The sequence below is a fragment of the Bombus affinis genome, chromosome 15 (assembly GCF_024516045.1).
Source record: "Bombus affinis isolate iyBomAffi1 chromosome 15, iyBomAffi1.2, whole genome shotgun sequence".
NCBI lineage: Eukaryota > Metazoa > Arthropoda > Insecta > Hymenoptera > Apidae > Bombus > Bombus affinis.
In genome coordinates this window covers 7,423,840-7,442,139 of record NC_066358.1, presented here as the reverse complement: position 1 = coordinate 7,442,139, position 18,300 = coordinate 7,423,840, and the positions used below count along the sequence as shown (strand labels likewise).

Sequence of the window (18,300 nt, the reverse complement as noted above, 5' to 3'; positions counted from 1 at the left end):
AACAAAATCTTCGCGAGGCCTCGTGACAAATTAAAGGTTAAGCATGAAATGATTTCATTAGATGGGGATAGTTTACTGGGTCAAGATTCTGGAATAGAAATTCTCTCTCATCTATTTTTTTAACTGGATTTGTCAGATCTCTCTGTATCTTTGAATGGAAATGCTGTGTTGATTATATATCCGTCATATACAGTGGAATATAAAAATATTTGAGCACTTACAGAACATAAAATGTTTTTATAAATGTTCGAATACTTTCGAGCTACTATATGTTTAAGTTATAACCTTGAAGTTATGTTAATATTGAAATTTTTAGTTTTGATTTATATGACGTCATTGATCAACATAGTGTTGACATATTTCGTTTCATGGATCTATAATCATAATGTACAATGCAACTTGAGAATTTCTTTCGAGAATCTGTTTCCCAAAAACTGCAAAATGTGGAGACAGTTGTGTCCATACAGATGAAGAGAGCAATAAATGTATGTATTAATGCCGAAAAAAGGATGTATTTGAAAGAGAAGAATGGGTAGCGCGCACTTTGTTCTTTATATTGCACAATTTGTTAAAACTCGAACGATAATTTTTGCATGTGGTCAAACCACATTTCAATATCGATTATACTATATGTCACATTTTGACACGATAAAAAATTCGTCCCGATGATTGCTCAAAATCTTTGATCGACAGAAGTCGTGAACGAACGGTTTTTTATAAGTCTTTGGTATTTGTTAGTTGCAACATTTTCGAACTATTTTCCGTGCTGAAATTTATGCAACTAGGGAACAGACTGTTTTGTTTAACATTCTAGTAATACAGAGAAAAAAAGAAAAAAATAAATGGTTGAGAATAAATGGCTATGTTGTTTTTCTTGTTACGAAACTTTGTAGTAATTCAATAAATGCTTATTTATTCAAAACTGCAAAATAAAAAAATTATACATATAAAATTTATATAATGATTATTTAAATTTAAATATTTGAAATTAAGAATTTTTCAAATTTTGAAACGAGCGTCAATTATCAACTGTCGGTAATTAGATGGTTAGGTGGCCTTTTTTATTTAACGATAGAGCAGTAGGTTGCAGCACCTGCCGCTTTAGCATTTTTTAAATAAATGATAAAGCTATATTAAATATAACTTTTATGAAATCTTAAAAAACTTCGTGTATAAAAGATTGCAAATTACTTTAGTTTTTCAAAATTTCACACATATATATAACATATATAAAGTTACATATTTATGCAATGAAAATATATAAAAGTGACATAATAAAAAACATCTTGCCGTTATATGAAAGTCATAAAAATATATAATAAATATAGAATCTAAAATACCTTTAATTTGATGTTCTGATGTTGCTGAGTTACACAGTCTTTTCAAATCATGTCAAAGTGCTTCATTTCTATTTTAGTTATAACGCAACGAAACATCGTTAAAAACGTGACACTGTTCTAAATATGAATACTTTTTTATTAAACAATTTGTTTATCACTTGATTCGCGTTTAAATTGTAATTATGGACACAATTAAAATGTAATTTAGCGAAAATTACGACGATGGACTCGACTGTTATAACCGGAAATACAATTTTGGCGGTTAATAAATGAACATCTAGTGGCGCCATCTACTGACATTTAAAATTCAAAATTTAATATTTTGAATTTAAAAGAGACTGTAATATTCTAGTTGACGATTGGAATGTACATATTTTGTTTTTAAAACTTTTTATGAATTTTTCTTATAATAAGATTTTTAATAACAAAACTCATCATTTTTCATAATAGAGTTCAGGGCCTGAATCAACCAATGGTAGCGCTGTTAGCGAAATATGACATTTCCGAGTAAACTATTGGACACATTTTATAAAATTGAAAGCAATATTCAAACATTTTTCATGATATTTCTGTTAATCAGGTAAGGCTTATTCTGTATTAAACATCAAAGAAGTCCAAATTGTAAGAAAATTAAAAATATAATGGATATGAAGTTTCGTTCAGTAGAATTATTTTAGAATTTAAGTAGAATCACTTTTCTGATCGTAGAATGCATCATGTATTAAACGAATTCCTATCACACGAAACATAAAAACACGTTTCAAATATAAAAAAATGAAGCATCTTCTTAAAGTCACTTTCTGAAATGGATTGTGTTCTAGAGGAGACATTGTCTGAATATAAATTCATCGTCTAGACATTCGCGAACTCGATATACATCAAAAAAGGGAAAGAACCAGAAAGAAGATCTCTCTAAATCTCTTCTTTAAACCATTACGATCATTTAGTATTCTAAAACACTTGCTATGTCATACGTTTTTGTCATTCGAACCACATAACCTAACAAAATTGACATTAAAGTTGTATCGATCGCAGAAAGCGCCACCGATGCAATTACATTCAATCGATCCATGTGATCGATTTTCATTCAAAAGTTGATCAAAAGTCGTTTCTTTGAATTTGGCTTTATTTGAAAGTTTTCATTCTCAGAAGACGTTGATTAGATGAGATATATTATAAAGCGAATCGTTTTTGTAGATGTATCTTTAATTGTCCTGTGAAATAGGATAAGATGATTATTCAGGACTACTGAGGATTTTAAGAAAATGTTATTATCGCAAAATGTTGGTTATAGAATATTCAGAGGTATGTATAATTATATAACTCTTGTATCAGTTATTTTTTACGATGATTGATATTTTAAAATGAGCTATAATCTGCTAATATTTCTTAACAGTGTAACATTTAAAAAGTGATTTTATTATGTTTTAGGGTGTATCCAGATTCATATCATTTTCATAGTCTGGGTTATTAAACTTGACATTGTTACACTGTGCAGTGTTATACTTAACACTGCCGCGTTTAACACAGTTTGAGGCTTCTGGACGAGAGCCATGTCCATTAAGAAAACATTTTTAACATTGTGCTAACATTGCAGTTAGCCTCGTCAGGAGATTAAAAGACGAACTACTATAACACTGTACCGCGTAAAAATGTTAAATATGTTAGAAGCTAATTTAGGTAAAATGATAGTGTACGATCCGTTCAATCGATTATTCACTCACGTGCGTTTTATTTTTTCAATCGATCTCGATAAAAGTAAGCGGCAAAGTGATTTCCAGCAGAGTTTTCGCGGGGATGCCGCTGGTATAATTTGTCAAGCGTGGCCGAAGGAAAGAGCGACGGCTTCGAGCGAGGAAATTTATGGGTCGCAACGTGTCGACGGAAACCTTAAATTTTAACGTCCCTGTCGCGTACTCGGCCGGGCCCTGCCTTGCCTGTTAAGGACCTTGTGAAGGGGGATTACGACTTGACTGCTACGAAGCGAGCGTGGAACACCGAGGGGTGGTCTCTCCTCTCTCTTCGCGGTGGGGGAGAATCAGAGAAGTATGGTGGTGGTTCTGTGGCAGGGAAGGGGGTGGCGTTGCGACGGTGCCACAGGAAAAGGTGTAGGGAAGAGGGTGGGTTATGGGGTATAACGCGACGAAGAACATCCGAATAAAATAATAATAAACCGCGGATACGTTTCAGCGCGCGTCGCTCCTTCTTCCGTCCTGATACTTCGCCTGTCTCTCTTTCTGCCTCGGTCTTTCCTGTTTCTGCGTCGCCTGAAATAAATGAGTCGGGTCTAACCGCTTGAATCGAACGAGCATAATGAGTACAGGTTTGTGTCTCTTTTTCTTTTTGTTCTTGTTTGCTTTTTGCTTTTAAAGTTGTTCTCTATGGTAGAATTGGACAATTATTTTTTGCCTGGAAATTCGATGTATTCATCTTGTCATCATCTACATATTTGGTTCTTCTCTATGTTGTAGACGGATCGCCAGAGGTGTACGACGATGATGTATTACGTCTAAAATTGAATCCTTATTTTCTGTTTAATATCGAGAACAAAAGAAACATTCATTTATTTAATATAGTGATACATTCGAAGTTTACGAGTATTTAATGCGAACGATTATTTTTCTATGAATCGTCAGTTTTTTTAGATTGCTTATCGAAATTTTCTTTGTATTAATATGCCGCCATCATCGTTTATTTGTAAAAAGATGATTAAGTTAATTTATACGAAACTGAATAATTCATTCATTTCGTCTGGCCGTTTTGTAAATGCAAGACCACCGAGGCTGCCGCCGGTAGACTGACTACATGCGAGTGAAACGCGACATTTTAAGGCTTGCGTGACACGGATCGATATAATTTTCTGCAGTTTAGATCGTTGCGAGAAGAGGTGGATTCCAGGTACTTGGAAAAAGAAGGTCAACAACACCACGAAACAGCAATGTTCACCATGGAGCAATTTGCAAATGAAAAAAAAAGGATAATATTGCGAGAGGTTCAAAACATACAATTAGCTTACTAGCTTATCTTAAATGTAATTCATTAGGGTTTAATTCTGTATAAGTTGATTACAAATGATACCGACTTATCAGTTAAAAGATAGTCGGAGAAGAGATGTCGTTAAACCGGAAGAATCTTTTCTCTTTACGTACTAATTTTAATCTCGTTTCAACGAGGGGATATTGAATGTGTTGAGGAATACCCTAACATGCTGTTGGAACAAGAAATGACATGTATTGGACGTCAGAAGAATACTTGAGTTAAGTAATTTGCTTCGTAATTCGCTAAATTCAATTATGAACTATTTTTAACGGATCTACATTTGAAAACGTTATTAGAGGCATGATAAACAGTAGAATATATCATGTACATTGACAAACGAAAAGTTATAGATACATATGTCTATGGAGAAATACCGAGTGCAGGACGAAGACAAACTTTTATCTATTAAAAAATTTAAGTCTCATCGCTATTTATAAATCTATAAAATTACGAATTTTTTGATGATAAAAGAATGTGATTGGATCATAAATGACTCAAAGGACGTAGCAGGGCTAATACAGAAAGCCATCCACGAACGTCTCGTCGAGTAACGGAGCCGGAGCGATCGACCTCACAGTTCGAACGACTTGGTATTCCTCGTGGTCGAATCGTCGTGAGTCATAGCGATCACTCGGCGGATTCGCAGATCATATATTTATCGCGGCTGTACGAAAAGCCCGCTGAGATGTTTCTTCTCAGGGACAAATCAATGGGGCTGGCGAGCCGGCGGTGGCCGTTTGATGTCAAGAAAGAGCTCGACCCGCTCGGATTCAGCTATCTCGACGTCGTCGCCGACGGCGGCATCCTACTGCGATAACGCCATTATGCGAATTCGCGATTTGCATATTTCAGAAAGCGCTGCACAGGAAAGCATAAACAACTCCGGCCGCTCCGCGCAACGAGAGCGCCGTGGCTTCCTCGTCAGAAGAGTTACACGCATGGAAGATTTACGGAGAATCCAACGGTTTCCCTTTTCCCTTCCTTCTATCCTTTTTCCTCCTTCTTCCGACTCGTCGTTTTCTTCGCTGTCTCACTTCTTCTTTTCTTTTTTTTTAGGGAACCTCCTCTCGCACTTTGTATTCAGGCATAAATGCATGGCGACGCGAAATGGGAATTGGCTGAATACCTCCAGACGATCATCTCGGGGACGGAGGAGGAAAAAACCGGTCCAACAGTTTTGCTAGACTGCAGCTCGCGGTTTTCGGGCCGAATCCCGCGACCGAGGCTAATCCTTGGAAGACCATCTTTCGGCATGCTGACTGATGTGTCTCTCGAAATAGACAGAAGATCGTTTGTATATACACGATTTTGTTATTCAGCACGGTGTACCTTACTTCAGCAACTTTGCTGTCTGTAGTGTATGGAGAATACGGAATGTCTTCTCTTTTCCTACCTTTTATGTACCGTTTTAGAGTAACTACATCTAGGAGTATATAGCATAATAGAGTTATTTGAGTCACCTAAGCTTCAACGTCCTGAAAATATATAGCTATCGAGTTGTCAATGTATATAATATACTTCACTGTTTTATCAAACCATTAATTAGGAGTTAAATATGTAATCCATTTTCAAGTTTAAAAATTGTTCATGACCGATTTTACTGAATTACATAGCGGATTATTTAGTCCGACTCAAACATCCTTCCGAGTCAAATAACCCTGTCTAAATAGTTCTAGCCATTAAATTGGAGAAATTTAGATCTTAATTTAATTATGGAAGATAAATTCCAATTCTTCACAAGATATATACAATTTATCTTCGTATTATTAATGTCGTATGCAGATAATGGTTTATCACGGAGATTCTTCATCTCCATCCAGCAGTGCTGACAACCGAGCAGAACGGAGGGCACGAGACCACCAACAGACAAGGATCGACCGCCGTAGATCGCCTTTTCCGCGCATTATAATACTAACGGTCGCTTATCAGGACAGCATAAAACGTTTCAGCGCTAGTTTCGCCGCGATAAGTGGCGGAGCGCGCGAAACCGCGCGCTCGCTTACATAAGTAATATAATTGATTCGTTACAAGCGCTCCTACACGACAGATAAGTTTATCTGTGACGCGCATCGACGAAACCGGTTAGATAACGAGCGCCGCTACATCATATAATAAGCTTTAATTATTCGGATAATGAAGCTCGCCGTCCTCTTCTAATGACAAATAACATCGGCTCAACCATAAGCCACTGCAGCGAAACCATCATGTCGAAACTTCCGGAGGAAAAGTCACATTGGCTTTCCTCGACGTTTCCTTCGACTCTACGGTGTTACGGCCCTTTTAATCTGCCACTGTTTGTTTCACTTGTAATTTCAATCTGCTCCTAGTTTACACATCGCCCAAGAAACGAAAAGCTATCATAGAGAAATGTAATTTATTTATGATAAGTTGAAAATTATAGTTGTGTACGTCAAGATTTTGAGAATCTGGATCTAGTCATGTACCTTAACTTTTAAAAGCATCAAATGTTTCATAATTAATTAAGTTACAACTTTATTCTTTGTCGCGATACGTTTTCATGACTTCGAAGAATATAAACGACTCTTGAAAAACGACTACTACGAACGATATAAGAAGCTCAGAGGTACAGTGGTAACAGTGGTCCATAATTTTAAATTGTACGTCTTCAGTTGCTTTTGTTTCATCCTGTTCCAGTTTACCAGTTCGAAGAATCCCGAACAACCTGTTAAACTGATCGGGCAAAACCTGGAAGACGTTGATCTTGGATGAAAGAACAAGTCCCTGGTACCAACTTCCATCTGGTGTCTTAACGAGCAAACATTTTAATAAACTCGTCACACCGGTGCACGGGCCAAGATCGAGAGCCTTTCCAGATCTCGAATTTCAATTTTCACGCGACACTCCGTAAAGTATCCAGAGGCAAGAAGGAACGCGGCAGTAAGGAATCGCTGAGAAAGATCTCGACGAAGGAAAAAACGCGTTTGCCGTCAAATACCAGCGATCAGGCGGAAAGAAAGGAGGCTGGATGATGTACCGGTAGATCCACGTTCCACGCCGGATATTTACGTGTAGCCCGATGGCCGAACTCCTGTCGAACATCGGGTTTTACAGCGTCGAGCAACGGCGTATCGTTGGCCATCATCGAGGACCAAGGATCCGGCGACTGGTTACACACAAGTAGATGGATGAAGGTGGCTGGAACAAGGTGGCGGTTGATGGGTGTAAATTCAAGATACGATCTTCTCCCTTCTGTGTCCCTTTCCAAGTGGATTTACCGACTGCTGCGCGTTCTGTCCGCTTTACTCGGTTTTTAATTATCTCCGGGGTCCCTGAGACAAAGGCGTCGCCGCCGTCGTCAGCCAGGTAAACGTTTCTCTGTCTTACCTCCTTTGGCCGACGAGGACCGGGCATGTCTGACGAACCTTCTGGAACTGGGACGTGACGTATCGGCGCTGGAAAGCTGAAGAATCCTGGCAATGAATCGATTGAATATGTAAATGGGCTTTTGAATTGTTTGGAGGAAGTTCAGAAACGAAAAATCGAGGAAGATAATTCTTACATGGATAAGAACTAACAGTCGTGTTTTAGAAGATATGCCACTGTAGTATTCGATGAGGAATTTTAGAAGACGTATGGATTATGGAACGCAAAGATGATTTATCAACTCGTTGGTTCAAACAACGATATAAATTTAATTGTTAGATCAGGTACTTGGTTTATGATTTAGATTTCATCATGAAGTTGGCGAATGGTCTTCATAGAGTTGCGCTAGGTCGCTAATAAAAGATGTCCCCGTCTGGTCGCATTATCATTTTAATTGCTTCGTTTTGTGCTGAACCTTTTTGCCAGATCCTTATCTCCGCGTCGGGACAAATTAGCACCCCGACTGTGTGTTCGGTTGAAACCTGTTCGCTGGAATCTGCAAATTACCTTTTCTGCCGCCTCGATATAAAGGACGCCGGACATTCGGAATGGCGCGAGCGCGCCTTTTACGCCAGCGATCTTGCGCCGAGTGTTGCAAGTACAAATGAGCGAATTTACGTCCCGAAGAGCTACGACTCTCACTTTCGATGCATGTTAAGGAAGAGTAGCACCGTGTTTTGCAATTAGAAGCGTTAACCGTATGCTACTAGACCTTTGCAGGTTCTATTGGCGAAGAAATTCCTCTCGAAGGTAACCACCATAGTCCATAGTTACTGGGAAAAGTTTTGCAATTGAAAGCTTCGAATGTTACGAAGCCTTATAATAGAATCCGTAGTAAAGTAGAATCTTCTTTAAGGAGAATCGTCTGTAAAAATGGCCATGATTTCATCACTAATAACGAGCAGCTTATTAGCGTTGATAAGAAAAATTCCTGAGCACTAACTCACAAAGGTATCCTAACACTTGTTAGGATACCTCACATTTTGAAGTACAGACTTTTAAAGGGAAGTAAACTTTTAATGGCAACATTAACTTACTTTTTGGGGCGATTGTATACAGCACTAATGAAATTTCAAAATATTTTTTATAAGACATACAGTATATACATGAACGTTTACTAAGGTAAGTGTCCAAATACTTTTTTAAGCCACTGTACATCGAAAAACTCGGTTACAATTTCCATAGCTTTTTTTATTTGTTCTTCGACAATCAAGCAATGTCCAAGACGGAGAATCTGCAGATTGACTTTTTCGCTGCTCCCGGGGCCGAAAGCGCGGCGGAAGTGATGAATGGCGAGGGCAGGTCTTTTGAGAGCGGTGATCTTTTCGGCTGAGAGGGGTACACGAAGGACACAAAGCGCCGCTATCCGCACCATCAGTGTCCGATACCAGGCTCAGGTGACGCACTTTCCAAAGAGGTACCCATGCTGCCAGTACCTTTATTAAAGCGAAGACAAGACTCCGGGCCCTGACACAGAGCCGACCGATGACAGAAAATATTTACAACGTCATCTTGCCTAGACTGGGCGTTTTCCTGGTCATCTTCGACGGCGCCAGCCTCTCCTTTCCATGACCATTACGACCGTCGCTTGTTCTCCCCTCAATTATTATAGGTACCCTTCCATTTCTCTATCTCAGAGCTTGTAAATATATAATTTATTAAAGAAACATAAAAATTAAGGTGGTACATATGGGAGATGTTACTCCTCCGAGGATTAAATTCGATGGGCCAATACTGTTGTTAGATACATTAGAGGAATTTTTTAATTTAGGAATGACGATTCTTACAAATTTGAAATAGTGAACTTTAGATAGTTGTTCAAAAAGTGTATTGAGTCATGTTTAAAACAAATTAAGATTTTATTTAAAAATGTGTCATATCATTTAGTTTAATACATAATTGCATTTGTATTGGAGTGGGGTCCATTTTAAAAGAAAGAACATTTCAGGTACACATTGGGACAATAGCTTTATGACAATTGGGCGCGATTCAGTAACTCTGAGGGACTTAGGATCGTTGATCGTAAGTCTAGTTTAGCAGGATTACGCTAAAGGATGTTGCTATGCTAGAGAGAGTCCATTCATCGGGTACTAGGAAAATCCTTTGTGGTAACGATAAGCTTATTGCGACAATTTCTGTTGTAGATGATAATCATTTTGGTATAGGATAAGTTTGAAGAGATTATTTACCAATTATCGGTCCCTGTAAATCCTGTTTTTCACGCGGTCAAGTCTCTCTTCTCCGAATGAATGGTTTATCTCGATAAAAGATAATCTTCGTAAAGAAAGGCATAGAGTGGAGCATAGTTGAGCATAGTTGGAGATCTAAGAACCGTCTAATATTCATTGAACGACACTATTACGATCGAGGTTGAACTCGATGAATTCTAAGAAGTTTCAACATCGAAGGAGAAGAGGGGGGTCTGATTCCCTGACAGTGGTTAATTACGACGTTCGCTCGTTAATTCGCCGAAGTCGATTCGCGATAGCGACGGGCAAAGAAAAGTGGGAGACGACAAACAACTCCTACGAGGAATAACTTCTCATTTCCTACTTACTGTCAATTATTTGGTTAGAGAGCCAATTAACTCGGCTCTCCTCGCGAGTCGTAGTCGAGCGACGACGACGCTCGATCAACGAATCGAAGAACGTCTCCTATTCTGCTTACGACTTAATTAATGCGAGCCTCGTCGTTTCATTGTTCTCGATATTTGCATGGAACCCCCGGCCCCTGTTACTAAATTATACGCTGTATCTGCTCAACCATGCCGATGCATACCGTACGTGCAATTTTCTATTGTTCGAAATGACGCAGCGTTAGATGCGTTTATTAAAATCTCGTCTGCTCGAGCTTTCAACTGTGGGCTCGATTTCTGAAGTGTCCTTTGCCTTTTCAACTTCTCTCGTGTTTCCCAATTTTTAACTGTGTCTGTCTAATATGAGGATGTTAAAACGATTGAGATATGTGTTTCTAGTCACATTCTAAAAGTTCATATAGATTCTATAAAGTGTTAACTATTCGTTAGGAATAAACATGGAACTTTATTAACGCAGGTACACTTTTTATTTCGACTTAAATTTAAATTGCTTAGAATTTTAGTCCAGTTACAAAAAAAGATAAGGGCAAGGCAAAGAGGCAAGGCAAAAGGTAACAAATTAACAACAGAGGAACATTAATCTATCGTAACGTTGAAAATGTAGTAAAAATATCAATTTTTGTATAAAAATCACTTTATTTGCAAAAGCAAATAAACCAATTTCTCATCTTTATTTCACCGTAGATTTCGTGTCAAGGAGGAACCGCCATCTGGCTGAGCATCACGAAAAACAACGACTCCGGTCTCTTTTGCACGGTATTTGCCTAACTAATAATGTCAATAAGCCGACAAGTTATAAGTTATAGCTTATAGATTACTCTTTTATGATTTTATAATTTTTCGGGAAATATAGGATAATCAATGGAGTTATAATTTATAAAATCTACTTGTGAAGTTTCCTTTCTTTTTATAATGCAAAGGTATTTGTTAATACCGGTAATTTGTAACTTGTGACTTGTGATTTGTAAAATTTCATTATTAATATTACCTGAATTGTGCAAGAGAGACCATTTGTGGACGATAAATTAACTGCGTTTCTTTGACACGGGAGTACGATAATTCACGGTCCAGGCGGAGTAACGTCTTCAGGATAACGGTTGGAATACGGTGTCCCCTCGGTAAATTCAACCGGACATATCCGGCTTCGATCGATCCCTCGATACGAGGAGGATCATCCAAGGCACAGTAGACACGCGTGCCCACGATAATGAACGCGAGGGCCTGGGTAAAGGAAAACCGGTGGTTTCGTTCGTTTGACCGGCCGTTCCTCATCGTTCGTTCGGTGCCGTTGTCAATCGTCAAAACGAATTTTCGATGGCGGACGCAAAGAGGACCGGTGCTGGGACCCCCGCTGGGGTATCGGTTACGTTTAAACCGCGTTTAGGGCCCTCGAAAGCCAGCATTTCGAGGTTCCAACAGCAGCCCACGTTGTCGTAGTGATGGACTGAAGAGGCCACGAATCACCTGGTGTGATCAGCCAGACTCTTTTTTTGTTTTCCAACGTTCGTTAGTGGAATGTGGGAAATGCTGGTTTATGGATGCTACGAGACTGTGAAGAAAGGAAACAAGGAATGCGCAAGTGCCAACTTTCGGAGAGGTGGAGATCGTGTGGATGTATGATTCTTTGTGAAACTGTCTTTGTTGTTGGAAGGTGGACAAGAAACGTTGAAAGAAATTATTACTATTAAGGAATGGAAGAACATAGTTAGATCGAAAGAGATCTAAAGAATGTAGCAGGGTTAATCATAAGGTAAGCATAATATAGGCGAGCATACCTTCTCACGTTCCATGAATAAAATGGACCATTTATGTTTAAGCCACACTTCTTCATTGTTTTAGGTTGTTAAGACATTTAAAAGATTTCTAACATACTCGTCAATGTTTTCCATGCATCATACAACCATTCATTAATTCAAACATTAAAATTGTTCTCAATAAAAATACTACTTCAGCGAAAAGGGATTGAAAGACGAAATTAGATTTGAATCAAGAGTCAAACGATATCATCAAAATTATAAAAAACGATAAAAGGAACAAAAATTAGAAAGATTACTTTATCACTAGCACCGGCAGACAATCAGGAGGCAAGTAACCGAGCCGAGGCGCAATTAAACCGCACGAAAGTTCGCGAGGTCAAAAAATAGAAGAACAGAGGTGGCCATCGCTACTTGCGTGGCCCCGTGGCGAAGGGCCCGGGAGACGGTGGCGCCAAGGAGATCCGTATCTTGGCGCGGGGCACCGAGAAAGGGCCCCGGCTTCTCCCCACCAGCGGCAGCCCTCGTCAAAGATAACATCTGATTCCGAATCGTCCGTTCGCTCGTGTAGGCTTCCATGTATCCCGACTCGTTTTCTCGGGCCCTGGTACGAATGTCATCGTGTTCGCTTCTTACAAGCGGAACGGGGCTCCGAAAGCGGGCCCCAGCTCCCCTCCTCTGTTACCCGTCCAGCCCCACCATCACATCGGGTGCCTTCGTCAGCGCCGAATTAACGACCGTGCAGGCCCACGGCAGCATGCTACGGGAACAAGATCGAGATTAATTGCGAGCCATGAATCGAAAGAAAAGCCACCGATCGACTGGTCAAGACCGACTGTCTCTCCGACTTTCGTTAATTTATTGGTTAATTTGGAAACGCTCGACATACTTCATGGAGAGATTTGATGGAGAGCCAGTCGAGGTATACGATGACAACTTGGTGTTTCTTGACGATTTGAGTGGGCGAATTTCTGTGTTGTACTGATTTGACACTAGAACTACTGATTTACAATATGCATTGAAATATACAATATATTTGGTTCGGTGATTCTATTATACAGTGGCTACAGAAGGTATTGGCATATCATTGTATTTATTATAGCATTCATGCACAATTTAATTAGGCCCAAATATATTAAATTTCGTAATACTTAGTAGTACTTTCGTATCACTACAACAATTTGATGCTATGGAAACGAAATGTAGAACCTTATAATCCGTCATTTTAATGACTTTACTAGTTCTGGTGTTAATGGTAGATTATTTCGTTTGTATAATTTGAATTATTTGATAAAGTTGATGAACTTGATCAAATTGATCGAGTTGATAATATTGGTAACAATAATATTATCTGTTAATGGGATTGAATTAATCATGGATCTGAGCTATGACCGACAAAATTTCGATTATTATTATTATCATCGTGTTCTGGAATTACGATCAGCGTGCCATTTGTCGAAGGTGAAACGTTCGGCCGGGGGCCGAAAAAAGCATCGTAGGCGCGGCCGACCAAAAGCGAGCGCCGCCCGAAAAAATCAAGCATTTGTATTCCGCGGAGATTTTTCAACGGCGGCCGGACAGTTTTCTCATTTCGTTTATGGCCAGCCGTAACATAACTCCGGGACCTACTACCGCCGCTCGACAAACACACAGAAATTTCGACCACGGGATCAGACCACGACTTCGCGTGGGTGGAATGGAGTAGCATCCTGGCACCGCTTTGCCAACCAAGAAGACGTCGCATAGTTTTACTCGTTAGATTGTTTAGGTATATAAATGTTAAATTTTAAATGACTCTGTAAGTGTAATTTATTTGGACAAATATTTTAATACCAATGCTATTAACTCTCAAGTGGTATCGTTGGCATATCTACTAATTTTTATATTATTTTATTTTGTTCACAGTTTTATATTACACGTGATGAAAGTGATAAAGTAAATAATATTAAAAGTAAGTAAATTAAAATTAATCTTTTATTGAATCATGTTAAGTGGTTCAATAAATGGACTCGGTTATGTGTATTTCTATCTTTTTTATTTATTTAAACTCCGAAGTAACACCGACTCATAATTATTTCTTTATCTTTTAAGATTAAAGAAATAATACACGATTGTGTTTAATATAATTATTCAATTATGGATGCTTTTCGCGCGTTTATTGTAACGCCATCTGTGATAGCGTTATATGAAATAATATAATATTTGCTGCATTTGCAGTCGCAATTAATCTCATCATGAAAATAGTAAGTAATACGTTTTTTAAAGCAATGATTGACCTTAATTTTTTATAGAACAGTTATAAAATAGTTTGATTGATTAGTAATTTGATTGATTAGTAATTAGATGTTGTATGGAGCAATTATTACTAGCGACTCGTATTCTAACCAAACAATTGACGACATTCCAAGAACGTCAACTTTCTCTCGTAATCATAAATAATTGCAACGCAACGTTCATACAAAGAGTAAGTTCTTTTTTAAATATTAATCAACGTGTATTAATAGGATATTAAAAAAATGATTGTCTAATTTTATGGTTATATAAACAGGTATTTCTTCCGATAATTATCACCAATGTTTCCCAGTGTCTCCTACGCTTATTATCCAAAGAATTCATAATTTCTCAACAATATCAGCCCTTCTACTTTATCTTTGAACGTCTATAATTTAATACTTTTATACAAATAGTAAGTTTCCTCAATGGTAATTAATTTTAACACGCTAATTAAAAATATAAAAAGTAATGGTCTAATTACCTTTTTCTTTTCATTCATCAGTGTCTTCCAGTGTCTCCTACGTATGTTTAACATCTAAAGAACCCATAACACCTCAACAACATTAATCCTTCCATTTTACTTTTGAACATCCACAATTCAACACTTTCGTCCAAACAGTAAGTACATACTAAGGTTATTTAACAACAATCGATTACAATTAAACGACTTGCAGCCATAAGAAAGTAGTTTCAATATTTAGATTGTATCTTAGAAAAAAAAAGATAGTTATTAGGGTTTATATTTACAAGTGATTTGAGTTTGATCGATTTTGAGCTGGTTTAATTAAATTACTGTACAATGGAACTGCTTTCTTATTGCAGCAGCTGTCCCAACTCTCCATAGAATTTTAAAAATTAGGCGTTCCAATTTTACACGTAAGTAAGTGTATATCTCGCGAGGCTATCATCATCAGTGTCTCTCCTAGTATCTTCATTACTCATTATCTGAAGAATTCACAACATCTTGTAAACATCAACCTTTCTTTTTCTCTCAGTACATAACATCTTCAATTTTGTTTGCCATGGCGAAAAGTATTTGTCACCGGGTGAAACATTTCGTTTTTGAAAACGAAACGGCCAGTTTCGAGAGCGGAGTGGTTTGCACTGGAGACAGGTTCACGCTAAATGGCGGTCAGACGAGGCATGTCGCGCGCCACGGGGTTCCCGGTCAAAGGCGCCGGCGATCCTGCTAACCCCTTCCATTTCGGTCGGCCCTGTCACCCCTTTTCCCTTGGCTGGCATTCGTTTTTGGGTCCCGGTATGTGGCCACGATATTCTAATGGCGTCAGCGCATGCGTTACGCGGCTGATCGTCGCGGAACACCGAGATAACTTGATTTTTATCGCCTGATCGTGCCTGCATTCGCAGAACAGCACGTCTTGAGATTCGTTGTGAAATGCATCAAATTTAAACATTGAGCGTGAAGACAGTTAGCAAAAGCTGAGTTTAGTCTGGAAACTGTCTAAGACAGACAATAAAAATTGGAAACTAGCGATGTTTCATTCTTCTCCATTATGTCAGTTTGTAACTTGGTAAAAGTTAATATTAACATAATAAACTGCAGGATTGTGCTTATCAGGGATTACTATAATATAATTAACTGGAAGAATTACATTTACTGAGAGAAGAAAAAAAAAATTAATAAAAATGAACTTTTTCCATAAAAACGTTTAGTTGAAAAGGAATTTGTTTGTATTGAAATTATTGAGAAGGGAATAAATATGTAAAAAGACAACATTAGGTCTTAGTACCAGCAACTAGAATACAGAAAACCCTATAATTACAGGAAAACGATGCAATAAGAAGAGATTCTCGATATAACCATCAGCTGGAAGCTGAGTGGAGAGCCGTTCAGCCACAAATTCAGCATCGGTTTGGTGGTTTATCGAGGCAATTTACAAATTGGCTTCCGTTCCAGCGTTTCTTAGGCGCCCAGAAATGATTAGACCTCGCTGGACGGGGCACCGTTTATTCAAGCTTGCTTCTGCGAACGGCTTCTATTAGTATTTCTGGCCTCACTCCACCCTCGTTGGATAGCATATGGTTAACCAAAATCTTCTGAATGCCCATTAACATAACGTCGATACGCACCTGCTCGACGAAAAACGCAAAATCGAAAGACGAGTAGTACGTCAATCTACCATTTCTTTTTATTGAATATATCTTCACGTTCTACTCTTTGATTTTCATCGAGAACAATGAAAAATTGTTTATATTACAAATAATTTCTGCAAACTTAATATTTAAACAGTGGATTATGTCGATATCGCGCATAATGAAATTCTTCTATTAAATTATAACATACATGTAGAAGTAGAAATATTATTTATAGCTAGTCTGCGGATATTTCTATAAATTCACATTTTTTATAAACATAATTAAGAGAATGAAAACTGAACAGAGCTTTGTTATTCTTAAAGATTATGAGTAGTAACATTATCATAATACCTTACATTAGACAATTTACTGCGTATTTAAATTTTCTATGAATGCGTTAACATTCTATAATTGTATCACATTGATGCGAAAAAGACAGCATATGTAAAAGAATTAAAAAAGAGACATATAGTGATATGTAAAACATACCTAACATTACATAGCTACCTACTATAAAACGAACTGCGTGTGAATCCAATGAATCTATATAGTATCTATGGGTATCGCAATTTTCCGAAAGAAGAAGTTAAGAAACAACGTGAATCGATGAATTTAAACTTCTTATAGATTCAGTAATCATTGTAAAAGATTGCAATTAATTTTCCTTCCTTATTCCGCAGAGAAGCAAATAAAAACACCACCTGCTCCGAAGCTAAAAGCATCACCGTAAAATATAATAATCAGATAGCATCCCTCTGCCACTGAATCGTCCACGAAATACACTGCCCAATTCTTCGATCCAACCCCCGCGCCAAAGGAGGGCCACCAACGAAGGTCGAAAACAAAAATTGTCCAGCTAAGGAGGACAAGCGTGTCCGATCTAACCCACGCTCGGAACAATCCCCAGTGCTGTCGTTTACCGGGACGAATCCCTTTTTTTCAAGGGTAAGCCTCGATTTTATCTGAAATCGATGCTTTCGTCGCGCGCTCGCGCTCTTGCCCCGTCTCTTGATGATCCAGAGGCCGCTTTTTCTCTGGAGGGCCGGCATATAAATACAGTAAGATTAATACGCGGCCCACAAATCCCAAACAGGCCGTAGTTTATTGTCTGATACATCTGCGGGCCACCGCTGGACGCGTGTAATAAAACGAGCACGACCGCGCGCGCGTTTGCCTTATCTCGAAGGCTGGCCGGATCGAATGTGTGACAGACTGCCGACAATATTGCGCATTCCTGGCCGTCTATGAATTCGCCTAGGAGTCTCCTCACCCTCGAACTGTACGAGCCAAGCCTCGTCTATTTGTCAGGGAACGTCTGTTAAGGGTGACGGTCTCGATCTTCCATCGTTTATCGCGGCCGTGACGAATTTGTGCATCGTTATTTGCTTGGTTTTATTATCTATGCCCGGTGGCCTGGTGCCTTTCAGTGTCACGCCCTTGTGGTTATTGGCGCCGGGCTGGGACCGGCGTGATTAATTTTTTGACGTTTGGGGTTCGGAGTTATGCGTGAGATTTCGTGGATTTTGGAAATCGGAGATTGGTTTGGGGTGGTGATTGAGGTTTGTTGTAGGGTCAGAATGGTAGAAAATTCTTAGATCTGGTACCTAGAGATTTATGATGTTCGGCATGGGGAATCGTTTGTAGACTTGAATCGTTAAAGCGTGTTCCGTGTGTACGGTGAATTTTGTAAGATTGTTCAAAGTATTATATTGTAGTCAATATTAAAATATCCATTGTATTTTCTTTATATAAATTTATGTTACGTATTAGAAAAGAGGGAAAGTATTTCGTTCTATACCTGCTTTCCCATAACTTG

General features: G+C 38.5%; 2 long non-coding RNA genes across 4 annotated transcripts; both read left to right on the top strand.

Annotated features, from left to right (window-relative positions):
* Positions 1-1,483: 1,483 nt before the first annotated feature.
* On the top strand, positions 1,484-8,724 carry LOC126924865 (uncharacterized). 3 transcript variants are annotated; one of them, XR_007713729.1, is made up of 6 exons: positions 1,484-1,920; positions 2,538-2,645; positions 3,122-3,663; positions 3,812-6,963; positions 7,035-8,513; positions 8,620-8,724. It is a non-coding gene; the product is annotated as an uncharacterized LOC126924865 (long non-coding RNA). The 3 variants fall into 3 exon arrangements; XR_007713727.1 differs by having other exon boundaries at positions 3,812-8,513; XR_007713728.1 differs by having other exon boundaries at positions 1,485-1,920; positions 3,125-3,663; positions 3,812-8,513.
* A 23-nt stretch (positions 8,725-8,747) lies between these two features.
* LOC126924864 (uncharacterized) lies at positions 8,748-16,668 on the top strand. Its single transcript, XR_007713726.1, has 7 exons — positions 8,748-9,375; positions 9,712-12,109; positions 12,199-13,881; positions 14,019-14,356; positions 14,434-14,577; positions 14,662-14,799; positions 14,890-16,668. It is a non-coding gene; the product is annotated as an uncharacterized LOC126924864 (long non-coding RNA).
* Positions 16,669-18,300: the final 1,632 nt, after the last annotated feature.